This window comes from Electrophorus electricus, chromosome 13, assembly GCF_013358815.1.
Source record: "Electrophorus electricus isolate fEleEle1 chromosome 13, fEleEle1.pri, whole genome shotgun sequence".
NCBI classification, from domain to species: Eukaryota; Metazoa; Chordata; class Actinopteri; order Gymnotiformes; family Gymnotidae; genus Electrophorus; species Electrophorus electricus.
In genome coordinates this window covers 9,888,071-9,895,570 of record NC_049547.1, presented here as the reverse complement: position 1 = coordinate 9,895,570, position 7,500 = coordinate 9,888,071, and the positions used below count along the sequence as shown (strand labels likewise).

The window sequence follows — 7,500 nt, the reverse complement described above, 5'->3', positions numbered from 1 at the left end:
GAGCTGCTCTGGGGGCTGGGTGCTCTGGAGCTGCTCTGGGGGCTGGGTGCTCTGGAGCTGCTCTGGGGGCTAGGTGCTCTGGAGCTGCTCTGGGGGCTGGGTGCTCTGGAGCTGCTCTGGGGGCTGGGTGCTTTGTGCTTTGTGCTTTGTCAAGTGTCACAGAACCCCACAGGAACCTGGCAGCCCTCCTCCTCCTCCTCATTATACTACAATTACACTCTGATATCACACACACACACACACACACACACACACACACACACACACACACACACACACACACACACACACACACACACACACACACACGCAGCTCACCTCCTGCTTCCTGCTGCTTAACCTGCCTGGAGAGTAGGAACATTTGGCCTGGGCCACACATGCCAACACAATCAAGTCCCAGAGAGCGAGGTGCCTGCAGCCAGTGTGAAACTGGAAGCACAATAGCGGCAACAGGGATGAACCATCAAAGGGACCTGTAGTGCCAAGCAGGGGCTGTGGCAGGAGCTGCACCTCCAGCCTGAAGACTGAACACAGCGACTAGTTCTCTAACACACAGCGTTATCTATCACAGATGTCATAATAGAAAAATCACATTATACTATACAAGTTCAAACAAACGGACTATCAAAGTAATGTTGAAATAAACCAACAGGTGTTTGCAGTGTGTGGAGTCCTCAGAACTGCCTCTCTTTGCCTTCTAGCTTTAAACACACAGCATTCTACCAACCAGCTTCACAAGAGGAAGCAGGAAGTCTGCATGTCATTCTCAGGCTCTCGTCTGCTGAGGCTTCCACTGAAATGAGCTTCTCTGGATGAATTTAGATGATTTCCATTTTCATTAAAAAAAAATGCAATTCTAGTTTAAGTGACAGCATATGATAAAATATTATTATTTTATCATATCAGCATACGATAAAGAAATTATTATAATTTTATTTTAAATGTATTTTACATATAATTGTATTGTACATATTTACACATATTTTACACTCAGAAGATATGTGAGTACCAGCCAGCCAGCCAGTCTTCCTGACCCATTAATGCATGCACATATACACACGCACACATGCAGGCGCACACACACACACACACGCACACACGCACGCACGCACGCACGCACGCACAGCATTTATTATTGATGATTGATGGAGTTCTCTTCATATTACAACTGTGGTTCTATGTATTCACCTGCTGTGCAGTTTTTATAAGCACAGTGAATTGAACGAATACATTTAGATTTTGGTTCATTCACATTTTTATATCTATGAATTATTTTAATTTTTGCTCCACGGTTTATAAAAAGTAACACAGTGTTGAGAACTTACTTATCCGATTTTAGCCTATTTATTCAATAAAAATTATATAAAAGTTTCAAATAAAATAAAACCTTATGCTCCTAAAATTATGGATTATAATAAATGTACACTAGAAAGAAAAAAAACAAATATTTGAAGTTCATTAACAAATATTAATCAAATAAATTGATGTTGGCTTGAGGGTTGAGAAATAATTACTGCATTTAACCCTAAATCTAAATAGCCCACTATATGAAGCATATAATTATACTTGTATAAATGATTCATATTACATCATTTTCAATAGCAAACGTTTAGCTAATTAGGAAAAGAGGGTTTTTCAGTTGTTAAATGGCCGTGTTAATACAGTGACTACATCAGCACAGCTACAGCCTTGGATCGCAACGATGAAATGTTGGCTTTTCGGAGAACTGAACGGCACTGGCATGGATTTAAAGCTGTTCCCACTACGCTACATCGGTAGAGAGCACCGGAATAATAAAAAAAAATCTCCATGTTCGCGAGAGAGCATAAAGAGCTAAACCCCCGACTAGAGGCTCCTGCTTAAAACAAAACCAGGCGGGGGCTTAAAGGAAGGCCGTAATTAAGGGCCAATCGGAGCTGTCTTCTCCCAGCAGAGACCCGGGGGAACACCTCGCTACCTGTCTTACCTTGGCTAATGGGAGTCCTTGGCTGAGCCAGTGACCCTGTGAACCCCACTCACATCCAATCTCCCTCACCGGCATGCCACATGACCCGCCCCATGCAAATCCCCTCTCCCTGGTGAGCTGTGGATAAACTACAGCCTAATTAAATATTTTTTAACGATGTGAGTAATTTTTGCCAAGGGGTGGATTCGGCGGGGGGAATTTAATATGAGATCACAAAAGATGTTACAAGCGTTGATTCTGTAAATGAATGACTATCTGCCTTATGATAAAAAGCATACTGCCAGGAATAAGAATGAAGTCGGAAAAAGCTTCACTTCATTTGTCTAATAACCAAATGCTTTCCAGAACAAAAAAAGTCTAAAAGCCTTCTGGGAAGTTTTCACAGAGGCACTGTGACTTCATGGTCTGAAAGAGATGGATGATGTCTAGGCTGCCAAGCCCAGGGCCGAACAGTAATATTTGTCACACGAACGCCAAGGTCTTCTAATTTCACAATTCAAACAGACACAGTGTGCTGTGTGCAGGATGCGGCTCTCTCTCTGCCGCTGGGCACCGTGCGCGGGATGCGGTTCTCCTCTCCGCTGCTCGGGCTCCTGCGGAAGGGTTTCTGAGCTCCGCCATACTGTCCTCCGCTGCCGGCTCCTGCAGCGGCCATATCTATCATAGCAGCGCGATTAACTGGTAAGAGCACTCTCTGGTCTGCTGGAGTGTTACACGGCTCAGATTACAGTAACCTTTAACTGGGCAGTGACAGACAGACAGGTTGCGATTTACTGAAGGAGCACTCTGCCGCTCTCTCTCTCTCTCTCTCTCTCTCTCTCTCTCTCCTCTTCTTCTCTTTCCTTTTATTTCTCTTATTTTTATCTCCTTTTTTTCTTTCTGTCTTTGTGCTCTCTCATTCTCTCTTTCCCTCTCTCTCCTTTTAATACTGCATTGTGCCACTTCTCCACAAGGTCTTAATCTTCACTGCCCAAGTAAAGCATGTCACTTCAGGACAAATGGAAGGCACCGGGAGCCATAGGGGCCTCAGCACGCCGAGAGCCGCCGCACTCAGGAACCCTCGCAGACACATCAGGCACATGGTGCCATCAATCACTGCACCAATCAATCAGGACATCAATGAAAATGAATAGAATAAAACCAAAGCAGCATCCGCCACAGCATAAACTGTCAAAACTGTTTTCACTGTCAAAGGGGGTAACAAATGATCATATTTAAAACTAGCAGATTTGCAGAATGTGTAATTTGGTGTTGGATGCGCGCAGTTAAATGAAATACTGATACACTTGGTATGTAGGTGCGCGTGCGGGTAATGTGCATGTGTGTGTGTGTGGGTGTGTGTGTGTGTGTGTGTGTGTATGTGTGGGTGTGTGTGTGTGTGTGTGTGTGGGTGTGTGTGTGTGTGTGTGTGTGTGTGTGTGTGTGTGAGCAAGAGTGAGTGAGAGAGTGCATAACAATAGAGAAATAGATGACATGGCTCCCTTTTCCTGCCAAAGCGCAGACAACAGAGTGCGGACAATAACTTTAACAATTAACTTCGAAGGACAAAAAGGGGTGACATTTGTCCCGGTGCTCTCCTCCCCAGCACAGACGATTTTTATCGAGCCCTGCGAAGCCCCCTCACATCATCTTAATCCACTGTGGCAAAGCAGCTGAATATGAGATTCAGATTGTCTTAGAAATGCAGTGCTACCAATCAGCTCTCTGACACTGCTTTCCTCCTCAACCTTCAGAACTTGTGACAGGAAAGACCAAAAGGCGGCTCACAAAGGCGAGCAGAACCAGCCGACACGTCGCGCGAGCTACTTAATCCCCAGAACAAAGACAGTGCTTGACACTTCTGAGAGGCTTCAAGAGCAAATATTTTATCAATCGCAAAATGCTATACAATTCAACATCCATAATGCATCCATGCCGTTATCCCTACAGAAAAATACAATTAAAATGATCGTTAAAATTGATTTTCCATTTTCATCATCAATAAAATAGATTTTTAGCCGCACACTCATGTACAATGTATGTATGTACCACAGCTTTCATAAAGGAGAGGATTTAACAAAAATTTTACAAACACGTGTGGTAATTTTCTTAGGAAGCTATAGTACAAGGATCTGAAATGAGATAACAGATAAAAGAGAGAGAGGCAGAGAGAAAGAGAGAAGGAGAGAGAGAGCGGGAGAGAGAAAGGGAGAGAGAGAGAGAGCGAGAGAGAGAGAGAGAGGGAGAGAGAGAGAGAGCGGGAGAGAGAGAGAGAGAGAGCGAGAGAGAGAGAGAGAGCGAGAGAGAGAGCGAGAGAGAGAGGGAGAGAGAGAGAGAGAGAGAGAGCGAGAGAGAGAGAGAGGGAGAGAGAGAGGGAGAGAGAGAGAGAGCGGGAGAGAGAGAGAGAGAGAGAGAGAGAGACGGGCACCATGCCATTTCTTCCATCCCAGGACTCCAGTAACCTCTGTCCTCTGTCCAGCGCCCCACCCCCACTGTAGGGGCCTGTTACAGATCACTGGCCACTTTGAAAATCGAGAAAATGAAAATCAACTCAGGGTGAAATGTGTCCAGGCAATAACCCTCCTGCCCCCGTGGTCACGTCCCAGTGCCTCCCCGTGAGGTGGAACAGGCAGAGGGCGGAGGTGGTAATCTAGGATTTCAGGGCCGTTCTTGCTCTTCCTGGATAGCGTTACTCTTGTGATTGTCCATTCTCCATATCCCCTCCCCGCAGCAGCCCAGGCCAAAGGAAATCACCAACAAAATGAAACACAGCGAAATGTGCCTATTAGTCTCCGCTGGAAAAGAGATTAAACATCCTTGACTCCATGTGCTCTCACTCTCTCTTTCTCTCCCTCCACCCTTCAGCTCCCCCCCTTCGCTCCCTCTCTTTCACTCCCCCTCGTTCTCTCTCTTTCTCTCTCTCTCGTTTCAGTACAGTGGTCTCTGTCCCCTTAGTGGGAACACTTATCTATCGTGCTTTGATCTTCTGTATAGGTCTTGCTGGCAGAAACGTGCACGTCTTAAAACAAATCAATGAACTCTCATTTTCTTGTAACAGTATAATATTAATCTGAGGCAAAGCGGGGATGGGAGTTGGGGTGGGGGGGCTGAGAGTAGGCTGGGGTTAGAATGGTGTAAAGGTGGGGTAGGGGTGTAGGGGTTAGAGTGGTGTAAGGGTGGAGTAGGAGTGTAGGGGTTAGAGAGGTGTAAGGGTGGAGTAGGGGTGTAGGGGTTAGAGTGGTGTAAGGGTGGGGTAGGGGTGTAGGGGTTAGAGTGGTGTAAGGGTGGAGTAGGGGTGTAGGGGTTAGAGTGGTGTAAGGGTGGAGTAGGGGTGTAGGGATTAGAGTGGTGTAAGGGTGGAGTAGGGGTGTAGGGGTTAGAGTGGTGTAAGGGTGGGGTATGGGGTGTAGGGGTTAGAGTGATGTAAGGGTGGAGTAGGGGTGTAGGGGTTAGAGTGGTGTAAGGGTGGAGTAGGGGTGTAGGGGTTAGAGTGATGTAAGGGTAGGGTAGGGGTGTAGGGGTTAGAGTGATGTAAGGGTGGAGTAGGGGTGTAGGGGTTAGAGTGGTGTAAGGGTGTAGGGGTTAGAGTGGTGTAAGGGTGGAGTAGGGTGTAGGGGTTAGAGTGGTGTAAGGGTGGAGTAGGGGTGTAGGGGTTAGAGTGATGTAAGGGTGGAGTAGGGGTGTAGGGGTTAGAGTGGTGTAAGGGTGGGGTAGGGGTTAGAGTGGTGTAAGGGTGGAGTAGGGGTGTAGGGGTTAGAGTGGTGTAAGGGTGTAGGGGTTAGAGTGGTGTAAGGGTAGGGTAGGGGTGTAGGGGTTAGAGTGATGTAAGGGTGGAGTAGGGGTGTAGGGGTTAGAGTGGTGTAAGGGTGGAGGGATTAGAGTGGTGTAAGGGTAGGGTAGGGGTGTAGGGGTTAGAGTGGGGTAAGGGTGGAGTAGGGGTGTAGGGGTTAGAGTGGTGTAAGGGTGTAGGGGTTAGAGTGGTGTAAGGGTGGAGTAGGGTATAGGGGTTAGAGTGGTGTAAGGGTGGAGTAGGGGTGTAGGGGTTAGAGTGATGTAGGGGCGTAGGGATTAGAGTGGTGTAAGGGTGGAGTAGGGGTGTAGGGGTTAGAGTGATGTAGGGGTGTAGGGGTTAGAGTGGTGTAAGGGTAGGGTAGGGGTGTAGGGGTTAGAGTGATGTAAGGGTGGAGTAGGGGTGTAGGGGTTAGAGTGGTGTAAGGGTGGAGGGATTAGAGTGGTGTAAGGGTAGGGTAGGGGTGTAGGGGTTAGAGTGGTGTAAGGGTGGAGGGATTAGAGTGGTGTAAGGGTAGGGTAGGGGTGTAGGGGTTAGAGTGGTGTAAGGGTGGAGGGATTAGAGTGGTGTAAAGGTAGGGTAGGGGTGTAGGGGTTAGAGTGATGTAAGGGTAGGGTAGGGGTGTAGGGGTTAGAGTGATGTAAGGGTGGAGTAGGGGTGTAGGGGTTAGAGTGGTGTAAGGGTGGAGTAGGGGTGTAGGGGTTAGAGTGATGTAGGGGTGTAGGGGTTAGAGTGGTGTAAGGGTAGGGTAGGGGTGTAGGGGTTAGAGTGATGTAAGGGTGGAGTAAGGTGTAGGGGTTAGAGTGGTGTAAGGGTGGAGGGATTAGAGTGGTGTAAGGGTAGGGTAGGGGTGTAGGGGTTAGAGTGGGGTAAGGGTGGAGGGATTAGAGTGGTGTAAGGGTAGGGTAGGGGTGTAGGGGTTAGAGTGGGGTAAGGGTGGAGGGATTAGAGTGGTGTAAGGGTGGAGTAGGGGTGTAGGGGTTAGAGTGGTGTAAGGGTGGAGGGATTAGAGTGGTGTAAGGGTAGGGTAGGGGTGTAGGGGTTAGAGTGGTGTAAGGGTGGAGGGATTAGAGTGATGTAAGGGTGGAGTAGGGGTGTAGGGGTTAGAGTGGGGTAGGTGGAGTGGCAGGCAGCTCTGTCTGCTGGAGATCAGAGGATAAAGATGGGAAACACCAGGAGGCTGCTAAGATGCCTTAATGAAACTCTCTTTCCTGAACAACCCCCCTTTCTCGCCCTCGCTCTCTTCCCTCTCTCCTCTCCCCTCTCCCCTCCGCTCTCTTCCTCCCTCGCTCTCTCCCCTTCTCTTCATCCTCCCCTCTAGTCCCTTGTTCTGATGAGTTCTCATGCTGATCAAATACAAGCAGAAATGGCCTTTTGTACTTGTGGTCCGTTTTCTCTCCGTGGTCCTGATAAATCCAGACATTGCACAATCACAGGCCATAAATCTATGTCTGTTCCCCACTGCGCTGAATTGATGAATTATTGAACAGGAGGGAAGTGTGTATGCATACACACGCAGACATGCACACTTGCGCTCACAAACACATGCGCTCACAAACACACACACACATACGCTCACAAACATACATTCATACATACCTGGGCTCACGCTCACCGCACTCCAGAAAGCTTCGGCGTGATATGATCCTTCTGGGAGTGAGGTGGGAGTACGGTGTACAGCGTTTCTCATGTGCGGCACGTCAACTGTATCAGCCATTTCAAAACACACTTCTCACAATTACTCTTGTCCAAGAAAAAGGAAAAT

At 47.8% G+C, this 7,500-nt stretch overlaps 1 protein-coding gene across 4 annotated transcripts in view; it reads right to left on the bottom strand.

Annotated features, from left to right (window-relative positions):
• The window catches only part of LOC113579355 (neuronal PAS domain-containing protein 3), a 219,504-nt gene that overhangs the window by 44,545 nt on the left and 167,459 nt on the right, over positions 1-7,500 (bottom strand). The gene's annotated exons all lie outside the window — the stretch shown is intronic.